This window comes from Miscanthus floridulus, chromosome 7, assembly GCF_019320115.1.
Source record: "Miscanthus floridulus cultivar M001 chromosome 7, ASM1932011v1, whole genome shotgun sequence".
NCBI classification, from domain to species: domain Eukaryota; kingdom Viridiplantae; phylum Streptophyta; class Magnoliopsida; order Poales; family Poaceae; genus Miscanthus; species Miscanthus floridulus.
The window spans coordinates 118,291,607-118,303,868 of record NC_089586.1 but is presented as its reverse complement, the minus strand read 5'-3'; the positions used below and the strand labels follow the sequence as shown (position 1 = coordinate 118,303,868).

General features: G+C 41.4%; 1 pseudogene; it reads left to right on the top strand.

The window, feature by feature from the left end:
- Positions 1 to 8,157: 8,157 nt before the first annotated feature.
- LOC136466126 (pyrophosphate--fructose 6-phosphate 1-phosphotransferase subunit beta-like) lies at positions 8,158 to 11,993 on the top strand (annotated as a pseudogene).
- Positions 11,994 to 12,262: the final 269 nt, after the last annotated feature.

Below are 12,262 nucleotides of genomic sequence, written 5' to 3'. Positions count from 1 at the left end.
GCACATGCTATCGTGGGCCTCGACCACGGAGGCCACAGAGGCAACGGTGGGAATGGGGGTGGTGCCCACCACCCTGAGGGATAGTCCTTTTACTAGGACTTCCTCAAGACTCACCCACCCACGTTCACGCCGTCTGATGAGCCCCTGGAGGCGGAGCACTGGCTTCGCACTCTAGAGCAGAAATTTCGGTTGCTCGGAGTGACCGACGAGCAGAAGGTGTACTTTGCGGCGTAGTAGCTTTTGGGGTCCACAAGTGCCTGGTGGGAAACTTTCCAGGCCACGAAGCAGCCAGAGCATCTGACAACATGGCGGGAGTTCTTCACCTCTTTTCGAGAGTTCTTTATCCCTATTGGTGTCATCAACCAGAAGGTGACCGAGTTCCTGGAGCTACGTTAGGAGAACAGGATAGTGATGGAATATGTGAACAAGTTCAATCACTTGGCTCAGTATGCTGGCATCCATGTGGACTCTGATGACAAGAAGAAGGACCGCTTCTTTTGTGGTCTCGCTCCCATTCTTCAAGAGAAGTTGTACACGGTGAACTATCAGACCTTTGGAGCACTGATGAACGCCGCCATTGCCATGGAGGGTTTTCAGTGGGAGTCCTAGACCGAGTGGAAGAGGAAGCGGGTGGCAGCTAGATCCTCTAGCCACCCTCACACACAGAAGATACAGGTTGTCCGGCGGGGGCCCTATCAACCATCCGGCGGGCCTTCGTTCCGGCAACCCCAGCAGACTTCGCAGACTTCCTCTACTTAGTACTGTGCACCTCCGCAGCAGGTGCGGCCGCAATAGTTTTAGGGACAGCAGGTCCCACCTCATCAGGGGTTCAGGAACAAGCCTAGTGCTTGCTTTAAGTGTGGCAAAGATGGCCATTATGCCAGAGAGTTTCCCCAGCATCAGCCAGCTCGGTCCGCTCAACCATCAGTGAACTCTAGGCTTATTAAGAGGACCATCATCAAGAAGAAAGTGCCCAGCAGGTCTGGTCAGGTGCACTTCATGGATGCTCAGCAGATTGTGCAGCAGGAGGCAGTTATGGCTGGTATGTTTACCATCGACTCCTATCCAGCTTTGGTGTTGTTTGATTCTGGTGCATCATATTCCTTTATGAGCATGGGGTTTGTAGAGCGGCACAACTTATCACTTATGGCTATACCGTATGCCTATAAGATCTGTACTACGGGTTCTCAAATGTTCATCAATACCCACACGGATATAGTAAGTTTGGTATTAGCCACCCACACTTACAGTCTACAGTTCATGGTCATGCCTGGGCAAGGCATTGATGCTATCTTAGAATGAACTGGTTGTGGGTGTATATGGTAGTATTGGATATGAAGAGGAGAAGTGTGGAGTTACGGCTTCCTTCTTCTGAGGATAGGATGTCTCTTATTATATCCTTAGAACCGGTCTTATCTGTTGCTGCCCATGCTGAAGCCTCTCCTGATCTTACCGCTATCCCTGTGGTTTGTGAGTTCTCGGATGTTTTCCCTGAAGATCTTCCTGGGTTGCCACCGGATCATGAGGTAGAATTCTCCATTGAGCTAGAGCCTGGTACTGCCCCTATCTCTAGACACCTATACCACATGGCTCTAAGAGAACTAGCAGAAATGAAGAAGCAACTAGAAGAGTTGATGGACAAAGGTTTCATCCATCCTAGTGCTTCACCATGGGGTTGCCCAGCCATTTTCATGAAGAAAAAAGATGGTACTCTGTGGATGTGTGTGGATTACCATCCTCTTAATGCGGTAATAGTTAAGAACAAGTATCCTTTGTCCCGCATAGATACTTTGTTCGATTAGCTAGCTGGTGCCAAGGTGTTCTCAAAGATTGATCTCCGATCAGGCTATCATTAGATTAAGATCAAGCCACATGATATACCAAAGACCGCTTTCTCTACTAGGTATGGGTTGTATGAGTACTTAGTGATGTCTTTTAGTCTCACCAATGCTCCTGCCTTCTTCATGTACCTGATGAATTACGTTTTCATGCCGGAGCTGGATAAGTTTGTGGTGGTTTTCATTGATGACATTCTGATCTATTCCAAGAATGACAAAGAGCATGCCCGATATCTCCAGATAGTATTAACTCGACTAAGGGAGCACAAGCTGTATGCTAAATTCAGCAAGTGCGAGTTTTAGTTAGATCAAGTGTAGTTTTTGGGGTATGTGTTGACACTTGAAGGCGTTTCTGTAGATCCCAGCAAGGTGCAGGATGTATTGGATTAGAAGTCTCCTAAGTCTGTGCATCAGATTCGTCAGTTCCTTGGTCTAGCTGGATACTATCGGCGTTTCATTCCTGATTTCTCTAAGATAGCCTAGCCCATGACCAAGCTGCTCTAGAAAGAAGCTAAGTTTGATTAGAGCCCAGCTTGTGAGGAAGCTTTCCAATCTCTGAAGACTTTTCTGACCACTGCTCCTGTGTTGGCACAACCAGATATTGATAGACCCTTTGATGTATACTGTGATGCCTCAAAGACGGGGTTGGGGTGTGTGCTTATGCAAGATGAGCGTGTGATAGCTTATGCTTCGCACCAACTGAAGAAGCACGAGGTGAACTACCCCACTCATGACTTAGAGCTGGCTGTTATGGTCCATGCTCTGAAGATTTGGAGGCATTATCTATTGGGCAACAAAGTGCATATCTTTACAGACCACAAGAGCCTCAAGTATATTTTCACTCAGTCCGAGTTGTACATGAGGCAAAGGAGATGGTTAGAGTTAATAAAGGATTATAATTTGGAAGTCCATTATCACCTAAGAAAGGCCAATGTTGTAGCAGATGCTTTGAGCCGTAAGTCACATCAGGTTGAGGAAATACCTTTGTCTCTCAACCACATAGAGCTGCTAGCTTATATTGCATTGACCTCTGAATTGCTAGAGCAGATTATTCGAGAATAGAAGGAAGAGCCCGAAGAGATTTCTCACATCAGAAAATTGATGGTCGAAGGTCGTGGCCCTCACTTTAGCATTGATGAGCAGGGGGTCGTGAGATACAAGGATAGACTGGTGGTTCCATCTAATGAAGAGCTGAAAAGAAAATTTTTGAATGAATCTCACCATTCAAAGTTGTCTATTCATCCTGGCAGTAACAAGATGTATCATGATCTGCGTCACTTGTACTAGTGGTCTAACATGAAGCAGGACATCACCCGACACATCGCGGAGTGCGACACTTGTGGTAGGGTTAAAGCAGATCATATGCGTACCCTAGGATATTTGCAGCCCTTGCCCATTCCAGTTTGGAAATAGGAGGATATTTTCATGGATTTCATTGTGGGTTTACCCCGCACAACCAATGGTTATAACTCTATTTGGGTCATTGTGGACTGCCTCACCAAGTCGGCTTATTTTATTCTAGTGAAGACATCACATACTTCTAGGAAGTATGTGGAGATATACTTTGATCGGATTGTGACCCTACATGGAGTTCTCCTGACTATCATCTCTGATAGGGGACCGGTTTTTATGTCTCGTTTCTGGGAGCGACTCCAGAAGTGCCTTGGGACAAGTCTCCTCCACAGTTCAGCTTATCACCCCTAGACTGATGGTCAAACAGAAAGGGTGAACCAGGTGCTCGAAGACATGTTGCGAGCTTGTACCATTTCTTTTCCTGAGAAGTGGGATGACTGCCTGAAGTTAGCTGAATTCTCTTAGAATAATAGCTATCAAGAAAGCATCCGCATGGAACCATTTGAAACTCTATACGGAAGAAAGTGTAGGACGCCACTCAACTGGGTTGAAGTGGGGGACCGTGGATATTTTGGGCCTGAATTCATAAAAGAGGCTCAAGAGAAAGTAAGCATTATTCAAAGTCACTTGAAGGCAGCTCAAAGCCGACAGAAAACTTATGTTGATAAGCGGAGAAGGCCCTTGGAGTTTGCAGCTAGAGATCGTGTATATCTCAAGGTGTCTTCGATGAGAGGGGTGCATCGGTTTAGCATCCATGGCAAGCTAGCCCCTCGATATGTGGGTCCATATCAGGTGTTGGAGAGATGTGGTCCAGTGGCTTACCATCTACAACTTCCAGATATTCTATCTGCAGTACACAATGTGTTCTATGTATCACAACTGAAGAAGTGTTTGTGGGTTCCTGATGAAGCGGTGGAAATGGAAGGACTTCCCCTCCAGTCAGATTTAACTTATGTGGAGCACCCTATCAAAATCTTGGATGAGAAGGAGAGAGTGACCAGGAACAGCATGGTAAAATTCTACAAGGTACAGTGCAAAATCATTCTGAGGCTGAAGCCACGTGGGAACAAGAGAGTTACCTATTGAAGCATTACCCCCATCTCTTCAATGGTTCTGATAGTTAGTTGCTGCGTCGAAATGTATTTCTTACCTTTTTCTCACTAGGCACATGAAATCTCGAGTCGAGATTTTGTTTTAGGGGGGTAGATTTATAACACCCTTGGTGTTACATCTTAATCAAAACACTAAACCATATCATGAGTATCATGTTTATATATTATTGCATGTGGTAAATGAGAAATTAAATTTTATTGCACTGATTCTCGAACTGAGCTCTAATTTATTCCTTGTCTAAATACTCTCCAGCACAACTCGACTCACTATTGTCATCCTAATCTAACTCCATCTCTCGCTATTTTCATCTTCTTCTTGATCCCTAGAGCACGCCTCAGCACACTCGTAGAGCAAGCCCGCGTAGCACGTTTGCAGTACCATTCACTGGCATGTTTTGCCACAGTGTCATTACTTTGTCGTGTCATGAATGGCGAGTTAGGCAGCAGCCTCTAGCGTGTTGCACGCGCTCTTCAGCAAACGAAGATGACCGACCGCAGTAGCTCGTAGAAATTTGTGTGTCATCCATTATTCTTGACCCGCACTAATGTACCTAAATAACATTCACAAGGATCCACCAGGTCATCACGTCCAACAAGCGTCGTGAAGTCCAAGTTATCCTTCAAACGTCATCTCTCTCCACGTGAGAGCTCCATAGCCACAAAGTCAAATGATAAATTATGGCCATTCACTAATTATTAGCATACCACTTGGCAAGATTTATATCTTCATCAATCTCGCGACGCGCCACTGTCATCTCTCGTTGTTCTAATCACCCCCCGTCTTTACCTCGCTTGCTAATCACCTTGCAAAATTATCAGCGCACATCGTGCTGCCATAGTGTGTCGCACACGTTACGCATTAATCTCACTCACAAGCTCGGCCCGCTGAGCACGTCGCTCGCTCACTGCTCTGTAAACACAGTGCATGCACCCTTTCCTCACGTCAGCACTGCAGCAGCAGAGATTTTCAACGCGTTAGGGCTGTAGCAGCACAGAAAGCACTGTAGCTCCGTAGGAACACTGTTCACGTGGGAAGCACTGTTCATACGAGAAACACGTCGGGCATAGCCAGCTGCTTTTGACCTATGGTCTCCTCTATTGATTCCTTGAGCTCACAGGAATGGTCCATTCCTTGGTCTTGACCCAAAGACTTGGACTATACTAGTACACTATAGCTGAGCCGTGTCACACGTTTGTCAGAAGCCTGAAGGCACTGCCTCTACTTTGACTTGTTAGGTGAGAGAGATTTGACCATGTATTACCTACCTGGTAGGCGACCTTCAATCCATCCCCAGTCAGCTCCATCAGATACGCACTCGTTAGAGGCCCTGAACCCGCCCATTTATTCTTCAAAACTCACTGCATCCATGATCCATCCCACACGCATGGATAATCATAATGAGGTGAGGCGACAAAACACTGTTCACCCATTCCACACGCATCCATCATCAGCACGGTAGCGGTACGAGCATGACCTGACCGTGATCGCGTGCAACGAGTCGGCCTCTCCCTCCCCACGTCTCCTGCCTTTAAAAGGACACGCCGAGCCGCTGAGCTGTTCCGCTCCACTGATCATTCACTTCTCTCTAATCAAGTAACCAGCATCTCACATCCAATTCACCGCTCCGTGTTCTACCATTTCCAAGAACACGCAAAGGTGCGAATAGATCAGTTGGTTAATCAAGCTTATTGCCTCCTCTAATAATATCATTTTCTTCATCTCTAGAGCTCATTTGAATTTATTTATTTATTGTGAAATAAATTTTGTTAGATTCCTAAATTCATGATCTATCTGTTAGTGTAGTTAGTTCGTATAGTTCAGTGATACCTTTAGGGTTATTTTATTATTTTAAAATGCTTATTATTATTATGGTTATTTAGAGAATGAATTTTTGTGATGTATTGATAGAAGTGCTAGCCCTAGAATTCTTTTACAGTAGGTTCATTGTATTATTATGTGCTCACTGTAATTTTTGTGGCATTAGAATAATTGGATAAATATGGTAGCTAGTGCACCTTGTTTTATCATATATATATAGTAAATTGATATTAACAATAAGGATGTCTTTAGTTGCTAAGATAATATATGAAATGTTTCATACCTGTTTAGTGGGAATAATAGGTAACTTTGCGTATTAGTCATTAGAGTTAGCTTAGTAGCTTGGTAGATGTATTCTTATTTTAAGAATTGTTGTTGTTGTACTACTAAGCATTGCATCATCATCACTGCATGTATATAGAGAACGAGCCACTGGAGATCGTGACCTTCGGCGAGCAGGAGTATGACGAAGTCATCGAAGAGTATGAGGAGGAGATCCTCGTGCAGGAGGACGTTCCGGAGCCGCCCGTCACTGACTTTGCTGACACCGCGTCTGCCCAAGGCAAGCCCCGGTGTATAACCCCTATTTTTAATGATCACTAATATATATATCAATGATGTGCATTTAAGTTACATGCATTTTATGAAAACTACATGCATAAATATATATACCTATGAGTCCTACTAGTACAGGTCGAGTAGCTGCTATGCTCAGGATATCGGTAGCGTGAGTAACCTGTCGTTACTCGCAAATAGATGATAAATATGATCACTCATGATAAAATGGTGGAAAGGAAAATGATGACCGGGCAGAGATATTGTTGGGTTTTGGTGGGTGTAAAGGGTTGTGTCCTGCGGCCAACAGGGTATAGCTCGGTTACACTTTTTCCCTGTCCGTGTCGATTAAGGACCGGTCGTTGCATAAGGCATCGTGGGCAAGTCACAGATTTATTGTCCCGAGCGCATACTTGGGTATGGGCACAGGAAAGACTTGTTGCTCTCTTGTCGCGGATCCGACTCTTTCTGGACCGACTGATGAGAAGAGGAGGTGGTGGAGGTCCTTGCACCACACTGAGTTCGGGACTCAGGAGTGGGGGCTTGGAGTCCAAGTTTGGATGGGGACCTGAACACCTGGGACAGGAGAGTGATAGATTAGTCCTGCTTGTGCCTGGGGTACAAGCGGGACGTGTGTTTTCGGGGCACCCAGCTAGGCACATTGATTCACGAATCGTCGGGCGATCCGGTACGGCTTGTCTCGTGTTTAGCACCGTAGTAAGAATTGAAAGTGAAAGGAGAAGAAATAGAACTAATTGCTCAACTCTTGCTTGAAAGTAGAACATGTGCTTATATAGAATGACTAGATGATAACTTAATACGACTGATAATAATAATACATAACTAAGGACTCACTATTAGTATTGCTTTCTACCAAAAGAAACCAGCAAGCCATATAGCTTATCATATTCTTTGGAGTCGGGAAATTATTCACACTAGTCGAATAAGTCTTGCGAGTATATTGTGTACTCAGGGTTTATTTACCCCTGTTGCAGGTGATGCATGAGAAGTACCTTGTGTGGAGGATTCTTCTGGTGGGCTCAGACAGATCCTCATCCCAATCGCTAGATGTTTATTTTTAAATTCCGCTATTTATCATTCCGTACTCTGATATTTGGTATTGTAATAATGTACTTTTAAGAAACTCTGATGTATGAAATGGATAAGTATTGTAACTCGTTCTTATTATTGGATCATTAGGAAAAATGTGGATCTTTCGGGTTCTCCCTTGGGGTGTGCCCGACGGATACCGCCCGCTATAGCTTACTTTCGGGGTGCTTAGTGTCTGGTGGAAGACGAGCGCCTCCGTAAGTGTGCTATTTTGGACGATTCTGCCACAACATGAACGCACCCGCCCTAGCAGCCTTCCATTATTTGGCATACAAGTCTTATAAACCATGCTTCCTTTAGTTTGCATGCTATTGATGAGAATAGATGAGAAACAGTACCTTCAATAGGTTAGGGGACATAACGTTCTTTATTCTTCTTGATTATTTTATAAATCCGTTGAAATTTAAAAACAAGTTAAGAGTACTTTTCTTCTCTTTTTTCCAATAGGGTGGATTAATTTGATATGATCTGTAGTGGAAGGGATAAGATCGAGACACCAGAGCAGGTATGTCCCTTTATCTCCAAGTTTTGCCTGCATAAGCTTGCTAAATACATCTTATTCCATATACTGAAGCATTTTTCAACTATGGCTAAAATACTGTCCTTGTGGGGTCATCCAGTTTAAGCAAGCCGAAGATACAACCAACGAACTTGAGTTGGACGGACTTCTTGTTATTGGAGGCGACGATTCAAATACTAATGCTTGCCTTATTGCTGAATACTTCAGGTTGGTTGCTTGCAGAGTGCAAATCACCATGCTGCTCCATTGAAAATGCTCTTTGTTCACTTTTGTTATGAAATAAGCTTTGTACTTAGGCTTAAAAATAATAAGATACAATATATATATTTTTTCTAAACAATGCCATCTTGAATTATTATGTGATAATGTTATTGTTTATCACAATGGCAGAAGTTACATATGCTGCTAGAATGCAACCATTGCTGAGTCTAATGGGGATTCTCTGCTTTATCACAAATGAATCTAGTAAAAATGTGACCCATGCTTAGTAAGAGGCATTTCTTTGTAGGGGAAAGAACCTGAAGACTCGTGTTATTGGGTGTCCAAAGACAATTGACGGAGATCTAAAATGTCATGAGGTCCCAACAAGTTTTGGATTTGACACCGCTTGCAAGGTATAATGTATTTTTCATACATCGAGTTTTTTAGCAGGTAAAAAAATTTAGCCCTGTTGAAGTCAAAGAATGACACAACAACCTTTTCTACTCTATTATGTGATCCAGATTAAAAAAATCTTAACTAAGTAACCGTATTTTTATTCAAGGTTGATCTCGAAAGATGTGTATACTCATGTAGAACTAGCCATATAATGTAATTGGTGTATTATATTTTGTAGATATACTCTGAAATGATTGGAAACGTGATGACTGATGCACGATCATCTGGGAAATACTACCATTGTAAGCTATTTTGCTTATTTGTTTTTTTTATAAGCTGGATTTTTTATTTCCTAAAAGGAACCATCTGCATAAACAGGAACAAATTAAATAAGTAGTGATTGCGTTACCTACCTCGTTAAATATTTATTATAGATTGCTCATACATCATTCTTCATTAGTTTAGCCTACATGAATCATATGTTCATAACTTTATTAGAATGCAGCTAAGGATATTTTTTTTAACAATGGTAGTAAGTCATTTCGAAACATTGAGTCATGTAATTTCATCTTGTTGAATTCGTAAAAACAAATTTTGTTTTTCTTCCCAAGGACAAATAACTTAATAGTTGCATTACTAATTTTCTACCTGCCAACCAATTATGGTTGACCATATTAACATTTCCTTGACATCTCACTGCAGTTGTGAGACTTATATGGGACGTGCTGCTTCTCACATTACATTGTAGTGTGCCTTACAAACACACCCAAACATTGCTCTTATCGGGGAAGAGGTTAGTACTCTTCCTTTGGATATCTATTTCATGTCGTATTTGTTTTTTCTGATCTTTACTCGGTGCCTTTTGCTAGCTTAGATATGACTTTAATAGTGTGCGGTGAGCATTACATGATGAGTGTGCTTATGTCAAGGACTCAAGGTTCTATTCGTGTTTCATTTGAGCAACGAACATTTGTTTGGTTCATGACCACCTACCCTCCTACATTACTTTCATAGATATTTTTTCTACCAACGGACTAAATAATGTATGAATGGGTTCATTTATTTATAAAATGATTGCAACTGATGGAATTTCTATTTTTGATATGGTGTTTATGTTTGATACACAAAAATGTTGTTTCCCCCTTCATTCAGGTTGCTGCAAAGAAGCAGACTCTCAAAAACGTTACGGACGACATTACTGATATTGTCTGTAAGCGTGCTGAACTTGGTTACAACTATGGTGTCATCCTTATACCGGAGGGTTTGATTGATTTCATACCCGAGGTTATAAGATACCCTCATTATTTGTGTTCATTTAGAGCCAATGAGAGTTCCTTGATCCTTAGACTTGGTTGCACCTAGATATATTTTCTGCACTACTCATGGTTATTCTATGTTCATTCTAAGTGTATTTTTATCTCTGCCTTCCTAGGTTCAGAAACTTATCGCCGAGTTAAATGAAATTTTGGCACATGATATTGTTGACAAAGCAGGTGTTTGGAAAAATAAACTTGAACAAGGATCCAAGAAACTGTTTGAATTTTTACCTCCATCCATCCAGGAGCAACTTTTGCTGGAAAGAGATCCACATGGAAACGTTCAAGTAAGAAAATTTTCTTTAACCGTCTAATCTAGTCATTAACATTTCTTATTCTGAAATTTGCTTCTGACATCTCATGATGTTTCCTTTTTAGGTTGCAAAAATTGAAACAGAGAAAATGCTTATTGCAATGGTTGAAACGGAATTAGAGAGAAGAAAAGCTGAAGGAAAGTACAAGGGCGGTTTCATTGGTCAATCCCACTTCTTTGGGTGAGTGTTTAGATCTTTTAAAAAATAGATATTTCTTTATGTATGGGTAAAAAATAAATGTATTATAATGGTTTTCTCAATGTCAATTTTCAGATATGAAGGGAGGTGTGGCCTTCCAACTAATTTTGATGCCAGTTATTGCTATGCTTTAGGTTATGGTGATGGGGCTCTTCTCTAGTGTGGGAAGACGGGGTCTTATATCTTCGGTACATATTCCAATTTATCATTATAGGATATCGTTGACATGTTTCTATGTTCATATATTTAGCAAAAGGTTCAAGTCATGCATGAATGCACAATATTATTATTCAATTTTATTTTTTTAACATTATCATGCCTAACCTCACATCAATTTCTATAAAAACCCAAGAAGCAGCACATACAAATGTAGTGATGATTATCTGGTTCACTTAGTTCTTTTATAATTTGTATAATGGGATGTCTTATGGTTCTTTATTTTGTAAACTCAGGTTGGTAACCTTGCTGCCCCTGTGTCCGAATGGACCGCCGGGGGAACTGCATTGACATCATTGATGGATGTTGAGAGGAGACATGGTATCTTTTAGTATTCACTAAGATTTAGTTACGATATCTTTACTTTTTTTTGAAAGAGCAATCTCTTTACTTTCTTCATCTTTTTTGAAAGAGTAATCTCTTTACTTTCTTTTTATTTGTATTTATGTTCCAAGTTTATGTAAAAGCAAAAGAATAAATATTTCTATATTTTTATTTGACGTAGAAGAATATTTTCTGCGAATGGATAATAATTTAACGTTCTCTTTTATGGCTTTACCATATTTTACTCCTGTCATTGGTTATAATGTATTGTTTTGTTGTTTTGCTATTGGAAGCATTTATTCTCTATCTCTGACTTTGCATGTACAACTGCAATTCCACAGGCAAGTTCAAACCAGTGATCAAGAAAAGCAATGGTAGAACTTGAAGGTATGAATTAACTTATCTCTTTATATTTCATTGTTATAATGAAACACCTGTACACTCATCAACTCCTAAATTTCTATGTTGAGAAATTCAGGTGCACCATTTAAGAAATTTTGATCCCTGCGAGATGAATGGGCCATCAAGAATCGATACATTAGCCCTGGTATGTAGCAACAAGTTTTCTATCAGTGACAAATACTTGTAGATGAATGATTGAATGAGTTAATAAGCTAACATGATGGAACTTTCGGCTAACATAGGACCCATCCAGTTTATTGGCTCCGGAGCAGACGCTGTCACCCACACCTTGCTACTGGAACTTGGTGTTCAAGCCTGATACACTGCCTATCTAGTTCCCAACCATTTCATTTTTTTTATTTCCCAATTTTGGTATAGAAGGTGTGTTCCAAAGCTAGTTTGCGGTATCTATATTGCACGAGATCGCAGAAATGTGAATAAGAGGTTTAGGCAATGTTCTCTACATAGTATTATGATAGCAATAAAAACTAATTTTTTTTAGCTCATGTTCATGAGCTATTGATACTATTTTTTTTTTGCTAATCACGGTACAAACAGAGACAATGCACACAAATTCAGTCCTAAGAA